We start from the raw sequence: 17,378 nt of genomic DNA on the forward strand, positions 1-17,378 counted from the left end.
ATGGAATCAAATTCCCTGTTTAGAGCACTACGTTTAACCAAGACCCTAATGGAATCAAATTCCCTGTTTAGGGCACTACGTTTAACCAAGACCCTAATGGAATCAAATTCCCTGTTTAGAGCACTACGTTTAACCAAGACCCTTACTGGAATTCAAAATTCTCCTGCGTTTAGGGCACTACGTTTAACCAAGACCCTAATGGAATCAAATTCCCTGTTTAGGGGACTACGTTTAACCAAGACCCTACTGGAATCCCAAATATTACTCTGTTCACAGGGCAGAAATATATAAGTATGAAATGTTGGGTTAGTTAAATCCAGTGAGCTGTTAGAGACAGAGAAGCTGACTGATTCTACAGTAACTAGAAGACAGGACAAGGAAACAGACAGGAGCAGGGACACAGACAGGACAGGGAAACAGACAGGACAGGGAAACAGACAGGAGCAGGGAAACAGACAGGACAAGGAAACAGACAGGAGCAGGGAAACAGACAGGACAGGGAAACAGACAGTTATGGCTAAAGCCACTGAAGAGTGACTGCAAAGCAGTTGGCGGCCCCACATTTGTTAATCTCTATCTCTCTCTCTCTCTCTCTCTCTCTCCTCTTGTGCAGAATGACAAGTCATCAATGCCAGGCCTGAAGTCGACCACTCCCACCCCTCGTAGCGACGCCCCCACCCCTGGCACCTCCACCACTCCTGGGCTGCGGCCCATCCTGGGCAAACCCCCTGGCTTGGACGCTCTGGGTTAGTACTGCACTCTCACTGGCAATCTCTGCCATGCGTCCCAAATTCAACCCACTTCCCCATCTAGTGCACTACTTTTAATTAGGCCCATAGAGCTCTGGTCAAAAGTAGTCTATTACCCAAAATGCTAACAAAATTAGCACAAGTTTCGATGGAGGCTAACTAAATATTATAATGTTGCGCAAACAAAAATATCTTATTGCAAAGACAAGCAGTCCAGCTCATAAAGTTCTACATATATACAGTGGGGAGAACAAGTATTTGATATGTATACTTGTTCTCCCCACTGTAGGTAGGAGCTACCGAATGTCATTTTGGTGAGTTTTACAAGCGAATATGAACGAGAGACATTGTGCAAATGAACAAAGTTTTGACACATGCTTGTCTGAAGGAAGAACAGTTCTGGCTCTGTAGCAGCATGTGTACACCCTGTGTCTGTGTGGAGTCTGGAGTCTGAAGGAAGAACAGTTCTGGTTCTGGAGCAGCATGTCAACACCCTGTGTCTGTGTGGAGTCTGAATAAAGAATGAATGAAGGTACCGCTCCTCCATAGGTACCACTCCTCCATAGGTACCGCTCCTCCATAGGTACCACTCCTCCATAGGTACCTCCATAGGTACCGCTCCTCCATAGGTACCGCTCCTCCATAGGTACCGCTCCTCCATAGGTACCGCTCCTCCATAGGTACCGCTCCTCCTGCTGGTACCGCTCCTCCCTAGGTTACCGCTCCTCCATAGGTACCGCTCCTCCATAGGTTACGCTTCCTCTATAGGTACCGCTCCTTCGCATAGGTACCGCTCCTCCATAGGTTACCGCCTCCTCTATAGGTACCTCTCCTCCAGTAGGTACCCGCTCCTCCATAGGTTAACCTCTCCTCCATAGGTACCTCCATAGGTTACCTCTCCTCCATAGGTACCTCCTATAGGTACCGCTCCTCCATAGGTACGCTCCTCCATAGGTACCGTCTCCTCTATAGGTACCGCTCCTCCATAGGTTATCCGCTCTCTCCTATAGGTACCACTCCTCCATAGGTACCGCTCCTCCCTAGGTACCGCTCCTCCATAGGTACCGCTCCTCCATAGGTACCGCTCCTCTATAGGTACGCTCCTCTATAGGTACGCTCCTCCATAGGTACCGCTCCTCTATAGGTACCGCTCCTCTATAGGTACGCTCCTCTATAGGTACCGCTCCTCCATAGGTACCGCTCCTCTATAGGTACCTCTCCTCCATACTACGTCTCCTCCATAGTACCGCTCCTCCATAGGTACCTCTCCTCCATAGGTACCACTCCTCCATAGGTACCGCTCCTCCATAGTACGCGCTCCTCCATAGGTACCTCTCCTCCATAGGTACCTCCATAGGTATCGCTCCTCCATAGGTACCGCTCCTCCATACGTACCGCTCCTCCATAGGTACCTCTCCTCTCATAGGTACGCTCCTCCATAGGTACCTCTCCTCCATAGGTACCGCTCCTCCATAGGTACCGCTCCTCCATAGTACCCTTCCTCCAAGGTACCGCTCCTTCCTAGTAGGTACCTGCTCCTCCCGTAGGTACCGCTCTCCCTCATGGTACCGGCTCCTCCATAGGTACCGCTCCTCCATAGGTACTCGCTCCTTCCGTGCGCTCACCACTCTCTAGGTACCGCTCCTCCGTAGGTACCCACTCCTAGGTACACTCCTCCATAGGTACCGCCCCATTTACCGCTCCTCCGTAGGTACCACTCCTCCATAGGTACCTCTCCTCCATAGTACCTCTCCTCCATAGGTACCCTCCTCCATAGGTACCTCCATAGGTACCTCTCCTCCATAGGTACCTCCATAGGTACCGCTCCTCCATAGGTACCGCCTCCTCCGTAGGTACCTCATAGGTACCGCTCCTCCATAGGTACCGCTCCTCCATAGGTACCGCTCCTCCATAGGTACCGCTCCTTCCATATGGTACCTCTCCTCCATAGGTACCACTCCTCCATAGGTACCTCTCCTCCATAGGTACCTCCATAGGTACCGCTCCTCCATATGGTAACCGCTCCTCTATAGTACCACTCCCCATAGGTACCGCTCCAATACCGCTTCTAGTACCCCCATATCGCCTCCATCCCTTCCATAGGTTATTCTCCATTGGACCTCCTCATAGATACCACCCCTCTATAGGTATCGCGGCTCGCTCTATAGGTAACCACATTCCTCATAGATACCACTTCTCTATAGGTTGCTCCTCTATAAGGATACCAACTCGCTCCATAGATTACCAACTCCCTCTATAGGTCCCGCTCCTCTATAGTACACTCCTCATAGATACCATCCCTCTATAGGTACCGAGTCCTCTATAGGTACGCTTCCTCTATAGGTACACTCCTCCATAGATACCACTCCTCTATACGTACCGCCTCCTCTATATGGTACCACTCCTCCATAGATACCATCCTCTATAGGTAGCGCCCTCATAGGTACCACCTCCATACGATACCACTCCTCTAATGGTTACCGCTCCTCTATAGGGTACCGCTCCTCCATAGGTACGCGCTCCTCCCTAGATACCACTCCTCCATATGGTACCACCCAATACCTCCTATAGGTACCGCTCCTTCGTATTACCCCTCCGATGGTACCGCTCCTCCATAGTGTACCGTCTCATAAGGTACCTCATCGCTCCTCCATAGGTACGCTCCTCCATAACGGTACCGCTCCTCTCATAGGTACCGCTCCACTCCCCATATGGTACCGCTTCCTTGCCATAATGGTACAGCCCATCCATAGGTACCTCCTCGTAGGTTAACGCTCCTCCTAGTACCGTCTAGTACCTCCATAGGTACCCGCTCCTCGTAGGTCAGCTCTCCATAGGTACCTCGCATAGGTACCGCTCCTCCGTAGGTATCCGCTCCTCCATAGAGTACTCGCTCCTCCATAGGTACCTCCATAGGTACCGCTTCCGCCTACCGTAGGTACCGCTCCTCCATAGTACCGCTCCTCCATAGGTACCTCCATAGGTACCGCTCCTCTAGGTAGCCGTACCTCTCCTCCATAGGTACCGCTCCTCCATAGGTACCGCTCCTCCATAGGTACCAGCGTTCCTCATAGGTACCCTCCTCCATAGGTACCGCTCCTCCATAGGTACCGCTCCTCCATAGGTACTCCATAGGTACCGCTCCTCCTACTGGTACCGCTCCTCCATTAGGTACCTCATAGGTACCGTCCTCCGTAGGTACCAGCTCCTCCATAGGTACCTCCTAGGTACCGCTCCTCCAGAGGTACCGCTCCTCCATAGGTACCTCCATAGGTAACACAGGTACCTCCATGGTACCGCTCCTCCATAGGTTACCCTCCTCCATAGGTACCCTCCATAGGTACCGCTCCTCCGTGTACCGCTCCTCCATAGGTACCTCCATTAGGTACCGCTCCTCCGTAGGTACCGCTCCTCCATAGGTTACCTCCATAGGTACCGCTCCTCTTAGTACGCTCTCCATAGGTCCTCCCTCCATAGGACCGCTCCTCCATAGGTACCGCTCCTCCATAGTACGCTTTCCTCCATAGGTACCGCTCTCCTCCATAGGGTACCGCTTCCTCTCATAAGTACCGCTCCTTCCGTATAGGTACCGCTCCTCCATAGGTACCGCTCCTCCATAGGTACCGCTCCTCCATAGTACCGCTCTCCGTACCGCTAGGTACCGCTCCTCCATAGTACCTATGCTCGCTCCATTAGGACCGCTTTCCTAGTACCGCTCCTCATAGGTACCTCCATAGGTACCTGCTCCTCCATATACACCTCCTCCGTAGGTACCGGCTCCTCCATAGGTACCGCTCCTCCGTATGGTTACCGCTCCTCCATAGGTACCGCTCCTCCATAGGTACGCTCCTCCATAGGCTACCGCTCCTCATAGTACCACTCCTCCGTAGGCTACCTCTACTCCATATGTTGTACCGCTCCTCCATAGGTTACTGCTCCTCCATAGGTACCGCTCCTTCCATAGGTACCTCCATAGGTACTCTCCTCCATAGGTACCGCTCCTCATAGGTACCAGCTCCCCATAGGTACCTCTCCTGCATAGGTACGCTCCTCCATAGTACCCTCCTCCTAGGTTACCTGCTCTCTCCATTAGGTACCGCTCCTCCATAGGTACCTCTCCTCCATAGGTCTCCTCCATGGTACCTCCTCCATAGGCTACGCCCTCCATAGTGACCTCCATAGGTACGCTCCTCCATTAGGTACCGCTCCTCCATAGGTACCGCTCCTCCGTAGGTACCATCCTCCATAGGTACCTCCTAGGTACCTCTCCTCCGTAGGTACCTACTCCTCCATAGGTTACCACTCTCATAGGGACCGCTCCTCCATAGGTACTGCTCCTCCATAGGTACCGCTCCTCCATAGGTACCAACTCCTCATAGGTTACCGCTCCTCCATAGGTACTGCTCCTCTTATAGGTAAGCTCTCGTATGGTACCGCTTCCTCCGTAGCGACCACTCCTCCATAGGGTTACCGCTCCTCCATAGGTACCTGCCATAGGATACCGCTCCTCCGTAGGTACCATCCTCCATAGGTACTCTCCTCCATAGGTACCGGCTCCTCCGTAGGTACCACTCTCCGTAGGTACACTCCTCCATACGTACACTCCTCATAGTACTGCTCTCTATAGGTACCGCTCCTCTATTAGGTACCGTCCTCCGTAGGTACCGCTCTCCATTAGGTCCTCCATAGTACCACTCCTCTATTAGGTACCGCTCCTCCATCGGTACCTCCATCTAGGTACCTCCTCTATAGGTACCCGCTCCTCCATAGGTACCGCTCCTCCAAGGTTACACACGCTCTCTATAGTACCTGCTCCTCCATAGGTTACCGTCCTCCAAGGTACCTCCATTAGGTACTGCTCCTCCGTAGGTACCATCCTCCATAGGTACCGCTCCTCCATAGGTACCTCCATAGCGTACTGCTCCTCCGTAGGTACCCTCCATAGGTACCACTCCTCCTATAGGTACCGCTTCCTCCATAGGGTTACCTCATAGGTACTGGCTCCTCCGTATTACCTCCATAGGTACCACTCCTCCATAGGTTACCGCTCCTCCAATTTAGGGTACCGCTCCTCCATAGGTAACCGCTCTCATAGGTCTCCGATGTCCACAAGGTACCCATCCTCCATAGGCCTCTCCTGGCCTCCTTCCATAGGTACGCTCCTCCGTAGTACCACTCCTCCATAGGTACCTCCTAGGTACCGACTCATTCTTCCCATAGTGTACCCGCTCCTCCATTAGGTACCAGCTCAGGTCACTCTTCATAGGTACCGCCTCCCCATAGGTACCACTTACCTCCATAGGTACCGGCTCCTCCAATATGTACACTCCTCCAAGGTACCGCTCCCCATAGGTACCGCTCCTCCATAGGTACCTCCATAGGTACCACTCTTCCATGAGGTACCCCTCCTCATTACGGTACCACTCCTCCATAGTACCGCTCCTCCATACGGTACCTACTCTTCCATAGGTACCGCCTCCTCATAGTACCGCTCCTCTATAGGTACCGCTCCTCCATAGGTACCACTCTTCCATAGGTACCGCTCCTCCATAGTACCACTCCTCCATAGGTACCCGCTCCTCCATAGGTACCACTCTTCCATAGTACCGCTCCCCATTAGGTACCCACTCCTCCATAGGTACCGCTCCTCCATAGGTAACCGGCGCCTCCATAGGTTCGCTTCTCCATAGGTACCGCTCCTCCATAGGTACCGCTCCTCCATAGGTACCGCCCTCCATAAGTACCGCTCCTCCATAGGTACCGCTGCCTCTATAGGTCCGCTCCTCCATAAGGTACCGTCTCCTCCCATAGGTACCTTCCTCCATAAAGGTACCGCTCCTCTCCATAGGTACCGCTCCTTCCATAGGTACCTTCTCCTCCATCGGCTAACCTCCCTCCATAGGTTACCCGCTCCCTCCATAGGTTACCCTCCTCCATAGGTACCGCTCCGCTCCATAGGTACCGCTCCTCCATAGGTACCTCTCCTCCATAGGTACCACTCCTCCATAGGTACCGCCTCCTCCATAGGTTACCGTCCGCTCCCATTAGGTACCTCTCACAATCCACTATAGGTTACCTCCTCCTCCATAGGTACCCTCCTTCCATAGGTACCCACCTCCATAGTACCCTCCTCCATAGGTTACCGCTCCTCCATAGACTGCTCCTTCCATAGGTACCGCTCCCTTCATAGGTACCGCTATGTTCTTAAGGTACGGTAGTGTAGTCCGCTGTGACCTGGGTGTATTTAATAGATGTCCTCTGGCTGTGAGCCTGGGTGATTTAATAGTAATTGTGTCCTACTGTCCTCTGCTGGACGTGGGGTATTTGAATAGTATGTGTCGCTCTGCTGTGACCGTGGGTGATTTTAATAGTAATGTGTCCTCTGTTCTCCTGCGGGTGAGCCTGGGTGTATAATAGTAATGTTCCTCTGTCGCCTCTGCTTGACCTGGGTTGTGAGTTTAATAGTAATGTGTCCTCTGTTCCTCTGCTGTGACCTGGGTGTTTTATTAGTAATAGTAATGTGTCTCTCCTGTTGTTGACCTGGGTTGTATTTAAAGTAATGTTCTCGTCATAACTGTATTTAATAAGTGTCCCTCTGCTGTGACCTGGTGTATTATTTAATATTAGTGTCCTCTGCTTGTCCTCTAGGCTGTGAAACCTGGGTGGTATATTTAAATAGTAATGTGTTCCCTCTCCTCTTGTTCTCGGACCGGGGTGGTATCTTACTAGCTATGTTTGTTTCTGTCCTCTGCTGTGAGCCTGGGTGTATTAAATAGTAATGTGTTCCTCTGTCCTTCTTGCTGACTGACCTGGGTGTATTTAATCAGTAATGTGTCCTCTGCTGTGACTGGGGGTGTATTTAATAGTAATGTGTTCTCTGTCCCCTGCTGTGACCTGGGTGGTTTTAATAGTAATGTGTTCCTTCTGCTGTGAACCTGGTGTATTTAATAGTAATGTGTTCTCACCTGGGTGTATTTAATAGTAATGTGTCCTCTGTCCTCTGCTGTGACCTGGGTGTATTTAATAGTAATGTGTTCCACCTTTCTCTGTCTCTACTTCTATCTCTTGTTTCTCTTCACCTCAGTTCATTTTCAGTGCTTTATTGGCATGACACATATTGCCAAATATACTGTATATATACATCAACAGTAATATGATGGTAATTCTCCTCTCCAGCGGCCCCAGCCCTGAGGACTCCCCTGTACCCTCCCTTCGTTATGATGGGTCACCACCATGAGATGAACGGAGGTCTGACCAGCCCTGGTGTCTACGCCGGGCTACACATCTCTCCTCAGATGAGCGCTGCCGCCGCCGCGTACGGACGATCACCCATGGTGAGTTATACTACACGCTGCGGATAACTAGCGGTCGTATCTACCTCACCCATGGTGAGATATACAACACGCCGCGCATCACTAGCGGTCGTATCTATCTCGGTGTGGGTTTGTGTGAGTTAATCGTAGAGGTATTATAATGTTGAATCTTTTAGTTTTTTTGTAGGTGTTTACTATAGATAGTCGCGTGTTGCTAAAATCTCTAAAGTCGCGCCTCCTTTTTCGGAGGTGTGGAGAATTTTGTTTTAGCCAAAAATGTTAGATTCCAGCAGCTACATTTTTATTGGATGTTACCTGTCAAGAACCCTCCCACCCACAAGCCCGTAGAAGCATTACGTTATGTTCGTTGCTGTTTTACGACCAGATAGGAAACATTTTCGAGAGTTGTTCCGTATGCTAGTTTGCAACATTGCAGAAAATGGAAGAAAACCTGCAGGAAAAACTATCCAGAAGTTGGTCTGTACCCAACATCCAGTTGATGAGGTCTATACCCAACATCCATCTGGTGAGGTCTATACCCAACATCCATCTGATGAGGTCTATACTCAACATCCAGCTGATGAGGTCTATACCCAACATCCATCTGATGAGGTCTATACTCAACATCCAGCTGATGAGGTCTATACCCAACATCCAGTTGATGAGATCTATACCCAACATCCATCTGATGAGGTTTATACCCAACATTCATCTGATGAGGTCTATACCCAACATCCAGCTGATGAGGTCTATACCCAACATCCATCTGATGAGTTTATACCAACACCATCTGATGAGTCTACACCAACATCCAGTGATGAGTTACACCAACATCCAGTGATGATCTATACCCAACATCCATCTGATGAGGTCTTATACCAACATCCATCTGATGAGGTCTATATCCCAACATCCATCTGATGAGGTCTATACCAACATCCATCTGATGAGGTCTATACCCAACACCATCTGATGAGGTCTATACCCAACATCCATTTATGAGGTCTATACCAACATCCATCTGATGAGTCTATACCCAACATCCATCTGATGAGGTCTATACCCAACATCCATCTGATGAGATCTATACCAACATCCATCTGATAGAGGTCTATACCCAACATCCATCTGATGAGGTCTATACCCAACATCCATCTGATGAGGTCTATACACCCAACATCCAGCTGAGAGGTCTATACCCAACATCCATCTGATGAGTCTATACCACCCAACATCCATCTGATGAGGTCTATACCCAACATCCATCTATGAGGTCTATCACCCAACATCCATCTGATGAGTCATACCCACTCCATCTGATGGTCTATACCCAACATCCATCTGATGAGGTCTATACCAACAATCCATCTGACGAGGCTTATACCCAACATCCATCTGATGAGGTCTATACCACATCCATCTGATAGATCTATACCAACATCCATCTGATGAGGTCTATACCACATCCAGTTGATGAGGTCTATACCCAACATCCATCTGATGAGGTCTATACCAACATCATTGATGAGGTCTATACCCAACATCCATCTGACGAGGTCTATACCCAACATCCATCTGACGAGGTCTATACCCAACATCCATCTGATGAAGGCATCACACCTTCTCTGTTTGAACACATTATGAGTGGGCACCTTTGGAGCTCCGCCCACGCAAGGCATTTGATTGGTTTGACGTGTTGCTAGGCGTTACTGATTTGAACAGGGTTTCCACCCATCTGTATCTACTTTGTACCATTGACTTCACCAGGCTTTCCCTGTAGGGACGCCTGCTTCTCCGCAAGGCTACTCGGTATGTTATGTAAGTAGTATGTTGTGTAGGTCATGTTGTGTTGTTCTGTTGCAGGGTTTTGATCCTCATCCCCACATGAGACCAGGTCTTCCAGCCAGTCACACCTCCATATCTGGAGGGAAACCGTAAGTACCTTACACGCTCTGGGTTCTGCTCTTAGTCTGTCTGTCTGTCTGACTGTCTCTCTGTCTGTCTGTCTCTCTCTCTGGCTCTCTCTCTGGCTGTCTATGTCTGACTGTCTCTCTGTCTGATTGTCTCTCTGTCTTTCTCTGTCTGTCTCTCTTTCATTCTCGCTCGCTCTCTCCCTGTCTGTTTCTCTCTCTCCCTGTCTGTCTCTCTGTCTGTCTTAGATGAAGTCCTTCAGTCCTACACTACTTATCTCTTAGAATAACAATCATCAGGGTCATGTTCATTACCGTAACAAAACCTCTTGCAAAGGAAAGCTAAAATGAGTGTTTGTTATTAGATAACTCCAGGTAGTCCCTTCCTGTTTCAATCCGTTTTCTTCCATTTGGTACCAAATGAACGCTACCCAGCAGTACTAACGAGAGCCTGTGTCTCATCTGCCAGAGCCTACTCGTTCCACGTGAGTGCGGACGGCCAGATGCAGCCGGTGCCGTTCCCTCCGGACGCCCTGATAGGCCCGGGGATCCCCCGGCACGCCCGTCAGATCAACACGCTGAGCCACGGCGAGGTGGTATGTGCCGTCACTATCTCCAATCCAACCAGACACGTCTACACGGGAGGGAAGGGCTGTGTCAAGATCTGGGACATCAGCCAGCCCGGCAGCAAGAGTCCTGTCTCTCAACTAGACTGTCTGGTGAGAACAATATAATACTATATAATACTATATAATACTATGGAATATCTAGGACACCAGCCAGTCAACAAGAGTCCTGTCTCTCAACTAGACTGTCTGGTGAGGACAATATTATACTATATAATACTATGGAATATCTAGGACACCAGCCAGTCAACAAGAGTCCTGTCTCTCTACTAGACTGTCTGGTGAGGACAATATTATACTATATAATACTATGGAATATCTAGGACATCAGCCAGTCAACAAGAGTACTGTCTCTCTACTAGACTGTCTGGTGAGGACAATATAATACTATATTATACTATATAATACTATATAATACTATGGAATATCTTAATACTGCTGTTGTTGCTACTACTTCACTTGTTTACTTTGATCTAAGTAATTTTAGTCTGTGTATGTGTGATCCCTGAGTGGGAATTGAACCCTTGACCTTAACATGGCCTTAATAACCAACCAAACAGTACCACTCTGCTACAGTCTAGATATGTTTACTACGATGGTAGGAATACAATGAATGTTCCGTCTGTCTGTCTGTCTGTCTGTCTGTCTGTCTGTCTGTCTGTCTGTCTGTCTGTCTGTCCTGTTGTCTGTCCTGTTGTCTGTCTGTCTGTCCCGTTGTCTGTCTGTCTGTTCTGTCTGTGTTTGTGCTGCCCTATGTACCTACCTTTGTTATGTGTATGTTTGTGTGCAACAATATGCTAAACAATATGCTGTAGTGTACGTTACATGTTGTTGTAGCAGGTGGTGCTGTCCATCATGTTTACCTGTGTTGCTGGAACACACAGGGTCGCCTTGAGAAGGATATCCGATTAAACAGGAACTCTGTTTATTCACTCAGTTGGTTCCTTGTGCTGTCATTTACCCACACACATGACAGACTACTGCATGTACACATTGGAATATATCAGCTCATCATTTACCAGCAGGCCTACAATACACCACCCTCTCTTCTCTCTCTCTCCTCTCTCTCTCTCATTGCGTGCTGGCAGTTAGCCAAGGGCAAGCAAAAAAAAGAGAACGTTTTCAACGACTACCCTGACATTTAATGCTAGTAAGAAATTCCCTGTCTAAGTCGTTAGGATCACCATTTTATTTTAAGAATGGTGAAATGTCAGAATAAAAGTAGAGTGAATTATTTATTTGTAATTTTTTATCACATTTCCAGTGTGGTCAGAAGTTTACAATACACTCATTAGTATTTTGGTAGCATAGCTTTAAATTGTTTAACTTGGGTCAAACGTTTCAGGTAGCTTCCACAAGCCTTCCCTCAATAAGTTGGGTGAATTTTGGCCCATTCCTCCTGACAGAGCAGGTGTAACTGGAGTCAGATTTGTAAGGCCTCCTTGCTCGCATATGCTTTTCAATTATGCTACACATTTTTCACAGGATTGAGGTCCAGGGCTTTGGTGATGGCCACTCCAATACTCTTGACTTTGGTTGTCTTTAAGCATTGTAATACGCCACAATTTTGAAGTTGCAAACATTGGGGTCATTGTCCATTGAAGACCCATTTGCGACCAAGCTTTACTTCTTGACTGATTTGACGTTGAGATGTTGCTTCAATATATCCATATCATTTTCCTCCTCATGATGCATCTAAAATTTTGTGAAGTGCACCAGTCCTCCTGCAGCAAATACCCACCCACACTTTGATGCTCCCACCCCCTGTGATTCATGGTTGGGATGGTGTTCCTTCAGCTTGGAAGCCTCCCCTTTTTTCCAACATAACGATGGTCATTATGGCCAAAACAGTTTATATTTTTGTTTCATCAGACCAGAGGACATTTCTCCAAAAGTACAATCTTTGTCCGCCATGTGCAGTTGGCAAACCGTAAAGTCTGTTTTTTTATGGTGTTTTGGGAGCAGTGGCTTCTTTCTTGCTGAGGGCGGCCTTCAGGTTTATGTTTGAATAGGAACTTGTTTTACTGTGGATTAGATACTTTTGTACCTGTTTCCTTCATCATCTTCACAAGGTCTTTGCTGTTGTTCTGGGATTGATTTGCACTTTTCCGCACCAAGACGTTCATTCTGCATGTGGACGACAGAAACCTGTCTCCTTCCTGAGAGGATGTGGCTGCGTGGTCATGGTGTTTTATACTTGCGTACTATTGTTTTGTACAGATGAACGTGGTACTTCAGCATTTGGAAATTGCTCCAAGGATGAATCAGACTTGTGGAGGTCTACAAATTTGTTTCTGAGGTCTTGGCTGATTTCTTTGATTTCCCATGATGCAAGCATAGAGGCCACTGAGTTTGAAGGTAGGCCCTTGAAATACATCCACAGGTACACCCCACATTGACTAAAAATGACTGTCAATTAGCCTATCAGAAGCTTCTATAAACCAATGATAATTTTCTCCGAATTCGTCAAGTGTTAAAACGGGACAGTCACTTAGTGTATGTTAAACTTCTGACCACTGGAATTGTGTACAGTGAATTATAAGTGAACATAATTGTCTGTAAAATTGTTGGAAAAATTACTTGTGGTCATGCATAAAGTAGATGTTAACCGACTGCCAAAAACTATAGTTTGTGACAAAGGAAATTTTGTGGAGTGGTTGAAAACGAGTTTTAATGACTTCAAACTATAAGTGTTGTAACTTCCGACTTCACTGTAAATGTGTGTTTGTGTACGGGTTGCTTTCTCACTTGCAGTAATGGTGATGTCTTCTACCCACCTGTGGAAGGTCAGGACACTGGTCACTAAGGTCTAATAAATACAGAGACATCACTAGGATCCATCCATGTAGCTGTGAGTACCTAAATACAGAGACACATCACTAGAATCCATCCTGTGCTGTGAGTACATAATACAGAGACAATTTTTTACCTATGAACCCATCCATGTAGCTGTGAGTACCGCAAATAACAGAGACATTCTAGAAACCATCCATGTAGCTGTGATACTTCCTAATAACAGAGACATTTACTAGAACCCATCCATGTAGCTGTGAGTACCATAAAATACAGAGACTTACCTAGAACCCATCATGTAAGGCTGTGGGTACCTAAATAACAGAGACATCACCTAGAACCATCATGTAGATTGTGAGTACCCTAAATAACAGAGACATCAACTCTAGAACCATTATGTGCTGTCTGAAGTACCCTAAATAACAGAGACATTACCTAGAACCCCTCCATGTAGTGTGAGTACCCAAAATAAAGAGACATTACCTAGAATCAATACATGTAGCTGTGAGTACCTAAATAACAGAGCCATCACGCTAGAATCCATCCTGTAGCTGTGAGTACTCTATAAAAATTTTTTTAACAAGAGACATTACCCTAGAACTCATTCATGTATGCTGTGAGTCTCCTAAATAACAGAGACTTACCTAAGATCAATCCATGTAGCTGTGAGTACCTAAATAACAGAGACATTTACTAGAACCATCCATGTAGGCTGTGAGTACTCTAAATAACAGAGACATTACCTAGAACTCCTTCATGTGCTGTGAGTCCTAAAATAACAGAGACTTACCTAGAAACCATCCATGTAGCTGTGAGTACCAAAATAAAGAAGACATTACTAGAATCCATCCAGTAGCTGTGAGTACCCTAACTAACAGAGCCATCACCTAGAATCCATCCATGTAGCCTGTGAGTATCTAAATAACAGAGACATTACCTAGAACTCATTCATTGTAGTGTGAGTACCCTAAATAACCAGACTTACGCTTAGAATCATCCCATGTGCTGTGAGTACCTCCTATTGACAGGTGATAATCAACAGCGCATGTATTAGGATAGATACTTTAACTCATCATTCTACCCATTCAGCAGTAGGGGAGCATGGTGTATATTCAACAGAAGTTTGCGGAGTACATTGTTTCTATTAAGAGATGAACCTGGAGGGCACTACAGCCCTCGCCTTTCACACAGATCAAAAGAACAACATGTGTTTGTGTGTGTGTGGTGTGTGTGTGTGTGTGTGTGTGTGTGTGTGTGTTGTGGTGTGTGTGTTGGTGTGTGTGGTGTGTGTGTGTGTGTGTGCGTGTGCGTGTGCGTGCGTGTGCGTGTGTGTGTACCGGTGTTTATTTCTCCTCGCCTGCTGTTTTTTGCCTAATTACACTGTGTCTGTCCTGTGTGCGTGCGTTCATGCGTGCGTGCGTTGTGTGTGTGTGTGTGTGTGTGTGGTGTGTGTGTTGTGGTGGGTGGTGTGGTGGTTTGGTTTTACTATCTCACAAGAATAGTACAATAAGGAAAATTCAGATAAGTGGGACATTTCACAGTCCATAGCAAGGGAAAAGGTATTAGGCTCAGGGGTTAGGTTAAAGGGTTCACAATTAGTGTTAGAGTTATGGTTAGGGTTAGTTAGGGTTGGGTAGGTTAAGGTTAGGGTTAAGGTTAGGGGTTAAGGTTAGGTTGGGGTAGGTTAAGGGTCAGGGTTAGGTTTAGGGTTCAATTAGGGTTAGAGTTAAGGTTAGGGGTTAAGGTTAGGGGTTAAGGTTAAGGGTTAAGGTTAGGGTTAGGGTTAGGTTAGGGTTTAAAGGTTAGGGTTAAGGTTGAGGGTTAAGGGTTAGGGTTAGGTTAGGGTTTGGGTAGGTTAAGGGTCAGGGTTAAGGTTTAGGGTTAAATTAAGGGTTAGAGTTAGGTTAGGGGTTTTTAAGGTTGGGTTAGGTTAGGGTGTAAGGTTGGGGTTAGCGTTAGGGTTTGGGGTAGGTTAAGGGTAGGGTTAGGTTTTAGGGTTACAATTAGGGTTTAGGTTAAGGTTAGGGGTTAAGGTTAGGGTTAAGGTTGGGTGTTTAAGGTTAGGGGTTAGGTTAGGGTTTTGGGGTGGTAAGGGTGGGTTAGGTTTAGGGTTAAATTAGGGTTAGAGTTAAGGTTAGGGGTTTGGTTAGGGTTAAGGTTAGGGTTAAGGTTAGGGGTTAGGTTTTAGGGTTTTGGGGTAGGTTAAGGTTAGGGTTTAGGTTTGGTTACAATTAGGGTTAGAGTTGATGTTAGGGGTTTTAAGTTAGGGTTAAGGTTAGGGGTTAAGGTTAGGGGGTTAAGGTTAGGGTTTGCGGGTAGGTTAAGGTTCAGGTTAGGTTTAACGGGGTTACAATTGGGTTGAGTAAGGTTACGGGTTCAGGTTAGGGTTTGGGGGGTAGGTTAAGGGTAGGGTTAGGCTTTAGGGTTTACATTTAGTGTTAGAGTTAAGGTAGAGGTTAAGGTTAGGGTTTGGGGTAGGTTAAGGGTCAGGGTTAGGTTTAGGGTTACAATTAGGGTAGAGTTCAGGTTAGGGGTTAAGCGTTAGGGTTAAGGTTAGGGTTTGGGTAGGTTACGGGTCAGGGTTAGGTTTTAGGGTATACAATTAGGGTTGAGTTATGGTCTAGGGTTAAGGTTAGGAGTTTGGGTAGGTTAAGGGTTCAATTAGTGGTTAGAGTTATGGTTAGGGGTTTAGGTTAGGGTTTGGGTGTTTAGGTTAAGGGTCCGGTTAGGTTAAGGGTTTAGCAATTAGTGTTAGAGTTATGGTTAGGGTTAAGGGTTTAGGGTTTCGGGGTAGGTTAGGGTAGGGTTAGGTTAAGGGTTACAATTAGGGTATAGAGTTTATGGGTTAGGGTTAAGGTTTAGGGTTTTCGGGGTTAAAGGTTAACGGTCAGGGTTAGGCTTAAGGGTTTTAAATTAGGGTTAGAGTTATGGTTAGGGGTCTAAGTTGGGTTTGGGGTAGGTTAGGGTCAGGGTTAGGTAAGGGTTACAATTAGTGTTAGAGTTAAGGATTAGGGGTTAAGGTTAGGGTTTTGGGGTAGGTTAAGGGTCAGGGTTAGGTTAAGGGTTCAATTAGTGTTAGAGTTAATGGTTGGGTTGGTTTAGGGTTTGGGGTATTGGGGTTAGGGGTCAGGGTTAGTTAAGGGTTAAATTAGGTTAGAGATAAGGTTAGGGTTAAGGTTAGGGTTTGGGGGGTAGGTTATAGGGTCAGGGTTTAGGTTAAGGGTTTTACAATTAGGGTTAGAGATAAGGTTAGGGGTTAAGGTTAGGTTTGGGGTAGGTTAAGGGTCAGGGTTAGGTTAAGGTTACAATTAGGTTAGAGATAAGGTTAGGAGTTAAGGTTAGGGTTCAGGTTAAGGTTAGGGTTTGCGGGTAGGTTAAGGGGTCAGGGTTAGGTTTAGGGTTACATTAGTGTTAGAGTTTAAGGTAGGTTTGGGTTAGGGTTAAGGGTCAGGGTTAAGGTTTAGGGTTACAATTGGGTTAGAGTTAAGTTAGGGTTAAGGTTAGGGTTTGGGGTAATTAGGCGTCAGGTTAGGTTTAGGGTTACATTAGGGTTAGGTTAGGTTAGGGGTTAGGTTAGGGTTAGGTTAGGGTTTGGGGATAGGTTAAGGGTAGGGTTAGTTTTTAGGGTTTACATTAGGGTTAGAGTTAAGGTTAGGGGTTAAGGTTAGGGTTAAAGGGTTAGGGTTTGGGTAGGTTACGGTCAGGGTTAGGTTTGGGTTAAATTAGGGTTACGAGTCTAAGGTTAGAGGTAAGGTTTAGGGTTAAGTTAGGGGTTTGGGGTAGGTTAAGGGTCAGAGGTTCGGTTTTAGTTACAATTAGGGTTACGAGTTATAGGTTAGGGTTTAGGGTTAAGGTTAGGGTTTGGGTAGGTTAAGGGTCAGGGTTAGGTTTAGGGTTAAATAGGGTTAGAGATAAGGTTAGATTTAAGGTTGGGTGTTAAGGTTAGGGTTTGGGGGTATGGGGAAAATAGTAATTTTTAAAGGATTA

General features: G+C 47.0%; 1 pseudogene; it reads left to right on the top strand.

Annotated features, from left to right (window-relative positions):
* The first annotated feature begins 298 nt into the window (after positions 1-298).
* Positions 299-17,378, top strand: part of LOC111958159 (transducin-like enhancer protein 3-B) — a 22,707-nt pseudogene continuing 5,627 nt past the window's right edge.

Source organism: Salvelinus sp. IW2-2015, linkage group LG33 (genome assembly GCF_002910315.2).
Source record: "Salvelinus sp. IW2-2015 linkage group LG33, ASM291031v2, whole genome shotgun sequence".
Taxonomy (NCBI): domain Eukaryota; kingdom Metazoa; phylum Chordata; class Actinopteri; order Salmoniformes; family Salmonidae; genus Salvelinus; species Salvelinus sp. IW2-2015.